The sequence below is a fragment of the Phodopus roborovskii genome, unplaced genomic scaffold (genome assembly GCF_943737965.1).
Source record: "Phodopus roborovskii unplaced genomic scaffold, PHOROB, whole genome shotgun sequence".
Taxonomy (NCBI): Eukaryota; Metazoa; Chordata; class Mammalia; order Rodentia; family Cricetidae; genus Phodopus; species Phodopus roborovskii.
Window position 1 is genome coordinate 25,154 of NW_026126548.1, and position 9,461 is coordinate 34,614.

The 9,461-nt window shown below is 39.5% G+C and overlaps 1 pseudogene; it reads left to right on the forward strand.

Annotated features, from left to right (window-relative positions):
- The first annotated feature begins 814 nt into the window (after positions 1 to 814).
- Positions 815 to 2,226, forward strand: LOC127234007 (adenosylhomocysteinase-like; annotated as a pseudogene).
- Positions 2,227 to 9,461: the final 7,235 nt, after the last annotated feature.

The window sequence follows — 9,461 nt, forward strand, 5'->3', positions numbered from 1 at the left end:
CAGCCAGATTTGGCTAAGAGTACCTGGCAGACCACAACAAAACCAGGGAGTTAGAAAGGCTGTCTTTCCTTGACTTGGCAAGGCTCAGCAGTCTTCTATGATTGTCTCCTGCAAGCCCAAAGGACCTCACATCCAAAACAGTGGTCGAGGTGGGGGCAGTTCTTTGCCTAAGATGCTATTAGCCGAAGTGAGGATGGCATGCAGAAAAACAGTGTCCAACATATTTTTGGGTAAGTGCATGGTACTGTCAGGAGCAATAGTGTCTCGTGGCAAGAGTTTTAATATTAAAACATTTAAATGCCATGTTTTCCAGGTCTATGAAATGTTTGAAGGTTAAGCATCTATGTTTGACTAATCTCATGGGTATAGGAAACATGGGTGAAGATAAACTGTAATATGCAGGAATTTATCTAAAAAACTGAAACTTCCCTGAGTAACAGGGACAAAGACTTACGCAATATATATATATATATATATATATATATATATCCCTAAAACAGAGGTAGAGTAGAAATATCTAGACCAGAGGTAGAACTAAAAAGTTAATCATGATAAAAATATCTCATATTATATCAATATACAAAATATCTTGACCATAAGTAAAATTATACATAAAGGTAAGGATAATGTGCATAAAACATCATAAATGGAAGGATGTTACACAATATGATAAAATAGAATATACAATTTCTAGGGAAGAGAATATAAATTTAATTTTATATAGGTTACCACATATAAGAATCTATAACGCTCTGCCCCGTGCTATCCGGCCCCCTTCACTGAGTTCATCATTCCTAATGGAAGCGCCACCAGCATGTCAGATAAATTGTCTTACAAAGTTGCGGACATTGGACTGGCTGTATGGGGACGAAAGGCCCTGGACATAGCTGAGAATGAGATGCCAGGTTTGATAAACATGCGGGAGATGTACTCGGCATCCAAGCCCCTGAAGGGTGCTCGCATTGCTGGCTGCCTGTACATGACTGTGGAGACAGCTGTCCTCATTGAGACTCTGATGACCCTGGGTGCCGGAGAGTACAGTGGTCCAGCTGCAACATCTTCTCTACTCAGGACCACGCAGCGGCTGCCATTGCCAAGCCTGGCATTCCAGTGTATGCCTGGAAGGGCGAGACAGACGAAGAGTACCTGTGGTGCATTGAGCAGACCCTGCACTTCAAAGGTGGACCCCTCAACATGATCCTGGACGATGGTGGTGATTTAACTAACCTCATCCACACCAAATACCCACAGCTTCTGTCAGGCATCTGAGGCATCTCTGAGTAGATCACGACTGGGGTCCACAACCTCTACAAGATTATGGCCAATGGGATACTCAAGGTGCCTGCCATCAATGTCAACGATTCTGTCACCAAGATAATCTCTATGGCTGCTGGGAGTCCCTCATAGCATCAAACGGGCCACAGATGTAATGATTGCGGGCAAGGTGGCGGTGGTAGCAGGCTATGGCGACGTGGGCAAGGCCTATGCCCAGGCCCTGAGGGGGTTTTGGGGCCCGAGTCATCATCACCGAGATTGACCCCATTAATGCACTGCAAGATGCCATGGAGGGCTATGAGGTGACCACCATGGACGAAGCCTGTAAGGAGGGCAACATCTTTGTCACCACCACAGGCTGTGTTTGATATCATCCTTGGCCGGCACTTTGACCAGATGAAAAGACGATGCCATTGTGTGTAACATTGGACACTTCGATGTGGAGATTGATGTGAAGTGGCTCAATGAGAACGCTGTGGAGAAGGTGAACATCAAGCCCCAGGTGGACCGCTATTGGCTGAAGAATGGGCGCCGCATCATCCTGCTGGCTGAAGGCCGGCGGCTGGTCAACCTGGGTTGTGCCATGGGCCATTCCAGCTTCGTGATGAGCAATTCCTTCACAAACCAGGTGATAGCACAGATTGAGCTGTGGACCCACCCAGATAAATACCCCGTTGGGGTTCACTTCTTGCCTAAGAAGCTGGATGAGGCAGTGGCTGAAGCACACCTGGGCAAGCTGAATGTGAAGCTGACCAAGCTGACTGAGAAGCAGGCCCAGTGAATGCCCATTGATGGCCCCTTCAAGCCTGATCACTACCGCTACTGAGAGACAGGACTGCCCTTCACCTTCCAGCTGCCATCCTTGTTCCAGGCCCTACCTCTCTTCCCAAGAGCACATGTCACCAACTTTGCAGTTGCTTCGCCAGTGTTCATCCTGCTGGGGCTGGTTACTCTGTCCTTGATCTCTCTTGTGTCCTTCATACTGTTCTAGGTGAGGGGAACTGAGAGTCTCCAGTCAAGAGAGAGGTACCTGGGAGCCCTCCACAGGGGACATGAGCTCTGGAGTCTTTGAATTCCTGAGGCTGGATGTGGCTAGTGGCGGTCACAGGCCCATGCACCTTACCATCCAGACCCTCACTTGGTGCTTTCCCAGAAGAAACTACCATAGGGCAGGAGCCAGTGGACTTGGAAGGGCCTTCCTCAGAGCTTATTTACCATTGGATCATCTTTTAAATCTCAGAATACTAAGGTTGGCACTTTTGGTTCTTATTTCAGAGGGTTAGAATAGATTAAGAGATAACCAAAAAAGGACAAGTGACAGCTAGAGATTAAAAGGGAACAGAAAAAACAAATAGGCTAAGGTCTGTCACTCCTTTGTAATCGATGGTTCCTATCACAAGCCTGAGTCACAAAAAGATTAATTTGGTTTATAGTGTCTAGAATGTTAAAAAAGGAAAGTGGATTAAATAAAATTTCTGGTGCCTAAAAAAAAAAAAGAATCTATAACAATGTAAGCTGTATAATACTAATATCCCACTATTACTAAAATAATTCACAAGAAGATAGGCTAACCTATATCCCATTTAAACCATACCCTATCCCTGTCGAGAAGAGATACCCAAGTCTAAGCATCACCTTCCATACCCAACCCTAAATAACTAAAACCAACTTTAAAAAAGATGAATATTATCCCTAAATGCCAAGAGTAGGGGAAAGGGGGGTGTCTTTGTCTTAAGATTACTTCTTGCTGAAATGGTACGATGATTGCTCCATGGGATCCTGTAGGGAAGAATATTTTTAGCAACCAAATTTGTCAATAAGACTGGATGTGACATACGTAGCTAGTCTCTGTGTGGCAAGAAATTCTTGACTGAAGTTCTATCTGAAACTCTGGCCAGGATGTAATAAGAAGGTGCACCATTACAGCTATCTAGTTAGGAATTATTTTGAGCAAAACAGTCTCACACCAGTTTTAGGGTGATATTTGTAGTCCATTTGTGTCAAGTGGAAATGATTTTATTTCCTGGAAATTACAAAGATTGCTGTTAGGAATTGTTACTATTCCTTTGGAAAACAAACATCAATATCACATAAAATTTTCAAGTTTTAAGGTATGCATATAGGGAAAGGCAACAATAAGCATTAACATGTATAAGAAAATTAGAATTTCAGAGAAAAAAATTGTGTATAAACAAGTAAGTCCCCAGATTTTGTTTTCTTCTGCCTTATGCCAATTGGCTTCTTGGTATAAAGTAGAAACCGTGAATATAATCTTAACAACAAGCTTGAATTTAGAGAAGGAAAGCCAAATCCAACTCCAAAGCTAGCATTGGTTTACATGAATTGGGACTAGAGGAATACTAAATAGTAAAGAGAAATAGATTTCTGTATAGAAATAGTTTACTAGAATTAAATATTTTTATCATCATTCAGATTCCTCTTCATTAAGTGATTCTTTCTTGGGAGAGCTATCTTCTCTTCTGTAGGTAGCTACATGTTCAGTGTCTTTTGGCTGTTTGAAGATGTGTTCTCTGTTTTCCTGTAAGTACAAGAACAGAACACTTCCCCTACCTTTGAGAGGTCTCCACACATCTCATGGGAGCCAATTTGTTGGATAACTAGTCATTTCTTTACATTAAGATGTTTCCCTTGTTCATCTTGAATCTTGATCAACTTAGATGGTATTCATAGCTTTTATTCTCCCATAGATACAAATGTAAAATGCCTACCCCAACTTAACATATATCCTGGTTTCCATATTATCCAGTGTCTTTCTGCAGCTGGTTTTTTCCTTTTCTTTAGCATTAAGAAAATTGATTGTTAGTAAAGCATTATATAACCTGTGTTTGGGTGTCGTGGTTCCTCCTGCCTGTTTTTGGAGCATTTCCTTTAAAGTATGATCAGATCTCTCAAGTACTGCTTGTCTTATAGGATTGGGTGATATAGCAGTTATGTGCTTTATGTTATAATACTCAAAAATTTTCAATTTGTTGGATATATATGATGGAGCATTGCCAGTTTTTATTTGTGCAGGTATGCCCATAATGGCCATTACATCTAATAGGTGTGTGATAACAGAATCAGCCTTTTCAGAGCTCAGAGCAGGGGCCAATTGAAACCCTGAAATTATATCTGTAGTGTGGTGCACATATTTTAATTTTACAAATGCTGCAAAATGAAACACATCCATTTGCCATATTTCATTTCTATTTATACCTTTAGGGTTACTGCCTGGTGGTAAAGGAGTTTGAAGAGTTTGGTTATAGAATGAGCAAGAAGGACATTTCCTTACTATTTCCTTAGTTTGTTGCTAAGTGATAGAAAAATCCTTTTTTTAAACCTTTGCTGTTCACGTGGTGCTTCTGTGAAACTCTGAAGCTTCTAGCACACTCCCTCTTAGTATCTGATCAATTTCATCATTGCCTTATGCTAGAGGGCCTGGCAGACCCATATGGGACCGGATCTGATGTGATATATATATATATATATATATATATATATATATATATATGATTAATATATATATATAGGATTAATATATATAGGATTAATATATATAATATATATATTATATATATATGGATTAATCCTATTTCTGATAGTATCTTGTAACTGGATAAATAGTGAAGTTAATTCTGTATTGTCAGGAATAAATTCTGCAGTCCCAATGTGTAAAACAACTCTCTCTACATATTGAGAGTCAGTAAATATATTGAGGGTTTCTGTAAAATCCATAAATACCATGAGAATGGTATACAATTCTGCCTTTTGTACAGAATAGTAAGGGCTTTGAACTGCTTTAATTATTTTTCCTGATTTATATTCTGCCTTACCAAATTTGTTTGCATCAATGTAGAATGTAAGAACTCCAGAGATAGGTGTTTTTCTTACAATGCCTGGAAGGATCAAAATTGTTTTCTTTTTTAATATGTTTCTTTCACTTTTGGAATAATTGTTGCTAATCATTACCAAAAAATTACTGCATGCTCTCTGCCAATATCCATTATCTTTCCATAAGAAAGAAATATCCTCATTAGTTAAAGGTACTATAATCTGCTGGGTCCCTTCCTGTTAGTTAATGAAGTTTGATTTACCTTTTAGAATCAAGGCAGAGATAATTTCTATATATGTTTTTAGTTTTTTATTCTTTTTATGAGGTAGAAATATCCATTCTAATATGATATCTTCCCTCTGCATCAAAATCCCTGAACAATATTCTCTAGATTGTAATATAACCAGAATAAAGTCTAGTTTTGGATCCACATGGTCCACAAGTGCTTCTAGTATCCTCTTTTCTACCCATTCTAATGCCTTTTTAGCTTCAAGTAATAGTATTCATGGACTATTCAAGTCCTTGTCCTCTTTTAGGGCCATTGTCAAGTTGTTCAAATAATGCCCTTCTACTCCATTGTTTGCAGTTGAGAAATCTCTCCTAGTAATTTCTGAAGATCATTAAGAGTTTCTCCTGATCTGTACTTTTTGTGGTCTAATAATCTGTAGACCTATTTTATATCCTAAGTAGTTGATTGATGAGAGATGTCGTTCTGTAAATATGTTTCTCATACTGGTTAATGAATAAAGCACTGTTGGCCAATAGGAAAGCAAGATAGGCAGGACTAGGAGACAAGGAGGATTTGAGGAGGTAATAAGGAGGAATCAGCATGTAGGGACTGGAGAATAGAGGTCCAGGCCCACTCTCCGGTAATATGAGACCATGTGTTAATACTTAGATTAATAGAAATAGGTTAATACTTAAGAAAGAGCTAGCCGATATGAAACAAGTAACTGACAACAGAATTATATCTAATATAGGGTCTCTGTATGTTATTTGGGGCAGGCATGGCTGTGGGCCCAGGACAATGGGGGGGAACCTACTCATAACAGTTGATAGAATCTACTTTTTTGTATTTTTTCAGGTGCAATTTGTAATCCCCAGGGAGGTAAAACTTCCTTTACTTTCTTAAACATTTTTTCTAATGTTTCTACTTTAGAATCAGCTAACAATATATCATCCATGTAATGGTAAATTATGGATTGAGGACACTGTTTACAAATTATTTCCAACAGTTTTTACACAAAATATTGGCATAGGGGTGGGGCTATTTAGCATTCCCTTTGGCAAAACCTTCCATTTATATGTCTTTACTGGTTGAGAATTATTGTAATTAGGTACCAAGAAGGCAAATTTCTCCTTATCTTGTTCTTGTAAAGGTATAGTGAAGAAACAATCCTTTAGGTATCAAAGAAGGCAAGGGCATTCCAGACTGTAGATAGTCCATTGGCTGGATAACTTCATTGATGGCTTTCAGGTCTGTCATTCTCCATTTACCAGATGTTTTTTTGATAACAAATACAGGAGAGTTCCAAGGGCTGATAGATTCTTCAATATGTTCAGCATTTAGCTGTTCCTGAACCAGGTTTTCTAAAGCTTCTAACTTCTCATAGGTTATAGGCCATTGGCCTTCCCAGACAGGTTCATCTGTTAGCCATTTTAAGGGTAGGACTTTTGGTTCCTCTGTTTGTTTGGCACTTGTATTCTGTTTTTGTACAGCCTGGATAATTTGTGTCTGTCTTGCATAGTATTTTATCATATTTTTCCTCAATCATGAGGTCATTTATGGTTCATACCTAATACTGGAGGAATGTTAATTTGTGTATTCCATTGCTGTAATAGATCATAACCCCATAAATTTATTGCTCTATCAGCCACATATGGTATCAACCTTCCTCTCTGTCCTTTTGGTAATACACATTCAATCCATCTCATACTCTGTTTTACATGAGACAGGTTCCAATCCCTAAGAAGTGAATATTTACCTCTTGCAGGGGCCATCTTCAAGGCGAAGATTTATTAGTTATGATGGTTGTGTCAGCCCCCATGTCAACAATGTCTGTTATTCATCTTAATTCTTTTTTTCTTTCCCAGTTCCTTTAACCTCCCCTGCTTCCTTGTCCCACTCCTAACCTCCGTCCCATCCCCTATCTGCTCCCCAAGGAGGGTGAGGCCTTCCATGGGGGGAATCTTCAAAGTCTGTCATATCATTTGGGGCAGGGTAATGCCCTTCCTGATATGTCTAGGCTGATAAAGTATGTGGGATGGGCTCCAAAAGTTCATTCATATACTAGGGATAAATACTGTTCCACTACCAGAGGCCCCATGACTGCCAAGTCCTCCCAAATAACACCCACTTTCAGGGAATCTGGGTTGGTCCTATTCTAGTTTCCCAGCTATCAGACTTGGGTCTATGAGTGCCCCCTTGTTCAGGTCAGCTGTTTCTGTGGGTTTCTCCATCATAGTCTTGACCCCTTTGCTTATCACTCTTCCCTCTCTGCAACTGTATTACAGGAATTGGGCTCAGTGTTTAGCTGTGGATGTCTCTTTCCAGCGACCACCCATTAAAACTCTGCCCTATCAACTTTCCATGGTAGTCTCCATGCCAGCCATGATGACCCCAGGTTACAGGGAATCAGGGTTTGATTCTGGAGAAGGAGCCTGAGAAACAGCAACCATATCCAAGTAACTATCAATCTAGGCCTTTGACTATTTATAGAGGTTTGCCAAAATATATGTCTTTGTTTCCTTCTTTCATGTTTGATTCAACTTCCATTGCTAGTTTGTCATCCAGAGTGGTATGAGTTTTTACAATAGGCACTGGATTATCTAATTGTCCTGTGGGAGATTATCCTCCACAGTGACTGGGAATGTTTGGACCACCTTTGACATGAGGGCCTTCAAGAGGCCCTCCAAGGAGTTTCCCAATTGTAAAGTGTTTCCTTGCTTGTCTCTGGTCTATCTACATTCATTGTTACAGTGTCAGCCTTTGCCATACCATCTACATAACCCAGAAGGCTGAGGCATTCTGTTAGATTCATTCTTGAGAGTGTTATTTCTAGAAATTATTTGCCTACAATTTCTTACTACAATGAAAACATCTGACATTTTGATATCTTTTAAACCTTTGGAGATGGCTTCTCCAAGTTTCTGTGACACTGTAGTTAAGAACTCTGTTATCTTGAAGTCGTCTCAGTCCTTTAGATATTGTTTCTCCTACCCAAGCTTTGGTGTTATTGTCATTATACTCAATGTTGGCTGTATATATAGGAACCAGTCATCCAAGGCTTCTGACCTGACTTTTAAAGGTCAAAGCACTTGTTTGCATTGTGGATTCTCATTCTATAAGCTAATGATTCTATGAGTATTCGCCTAGAATCTGTGTCTGCTACTTCTAATTGTACTGCCCTAGAAAATCTTTCTAGGAATACATTAAAGTATTCTCTCAGTTCTTGCATTATCTTGGTATAGGATTCTATCCTCTACCCTAGTTCATGAATGTTATCCCAAGCATTTAAAGCTGCTGCACTGCATAGAGACAAGATATATTCATCATAAGAAGCTTGGGTTTCTGGGTCAGCATAAAGACCCTCACCAAGAATTTTATCTTGGGGAGCTTTATAACGTTCTTTAAGCCCTGAAGTTCAAGAGCTTTTACCTCCTCTCTCCATACAGCCCTCCATTCTACTTGAGAGGAGTTTTCAAGGACAGCTGATATTAATCGATCCCAATCATTAGTGGTTACCTTGTTATTCCTTGCCCATGATTCTATTAATTGCTTCGCATATGGTGAAGAGACTAGTGCTTACTTTATACATGTTAAAACTTTCATACATATTTGTTCCCACTGATATGCAATGCCACCTTTTGGGTGTTTTTTCGTTGCTGGGTTATCATTAATAGATACAGGGAATGCTCCCCTGACCCTAAACAGTGTCGAAAATTTTAAGTCTTTTTCATGCCCTGTTACCTGAAGTTCTTCTGATGTATCAGATTGAAGAGCTTCTAAGGCCTGGAATCTATTCACCATTTCTTCTTTGAGTGTCTGAATGTCTTGATTCATATAACTCTCTACAGAGTTCATTGAATCAGTCAGTTTCTTACTTTCTCCAATTACAAATGATTCCATGTTTTTAATATTCCCATCCTTAGTTATTATCTGAATGGCATATAAAATGCCTTCCAGAAACAATGTTCTATCTGCTAGCTCACCATCATCCTTAAACATGGAACAGATTCTATCTGCTAGTCTTTCCATCTGATGTTGCAGTTTTTTAACCTTATTAGTAGCTTCATCTGACCAGGAATTGAGTTGTTTCTGCTAACACATTAATGCATTGCATTGTTTCTGTTT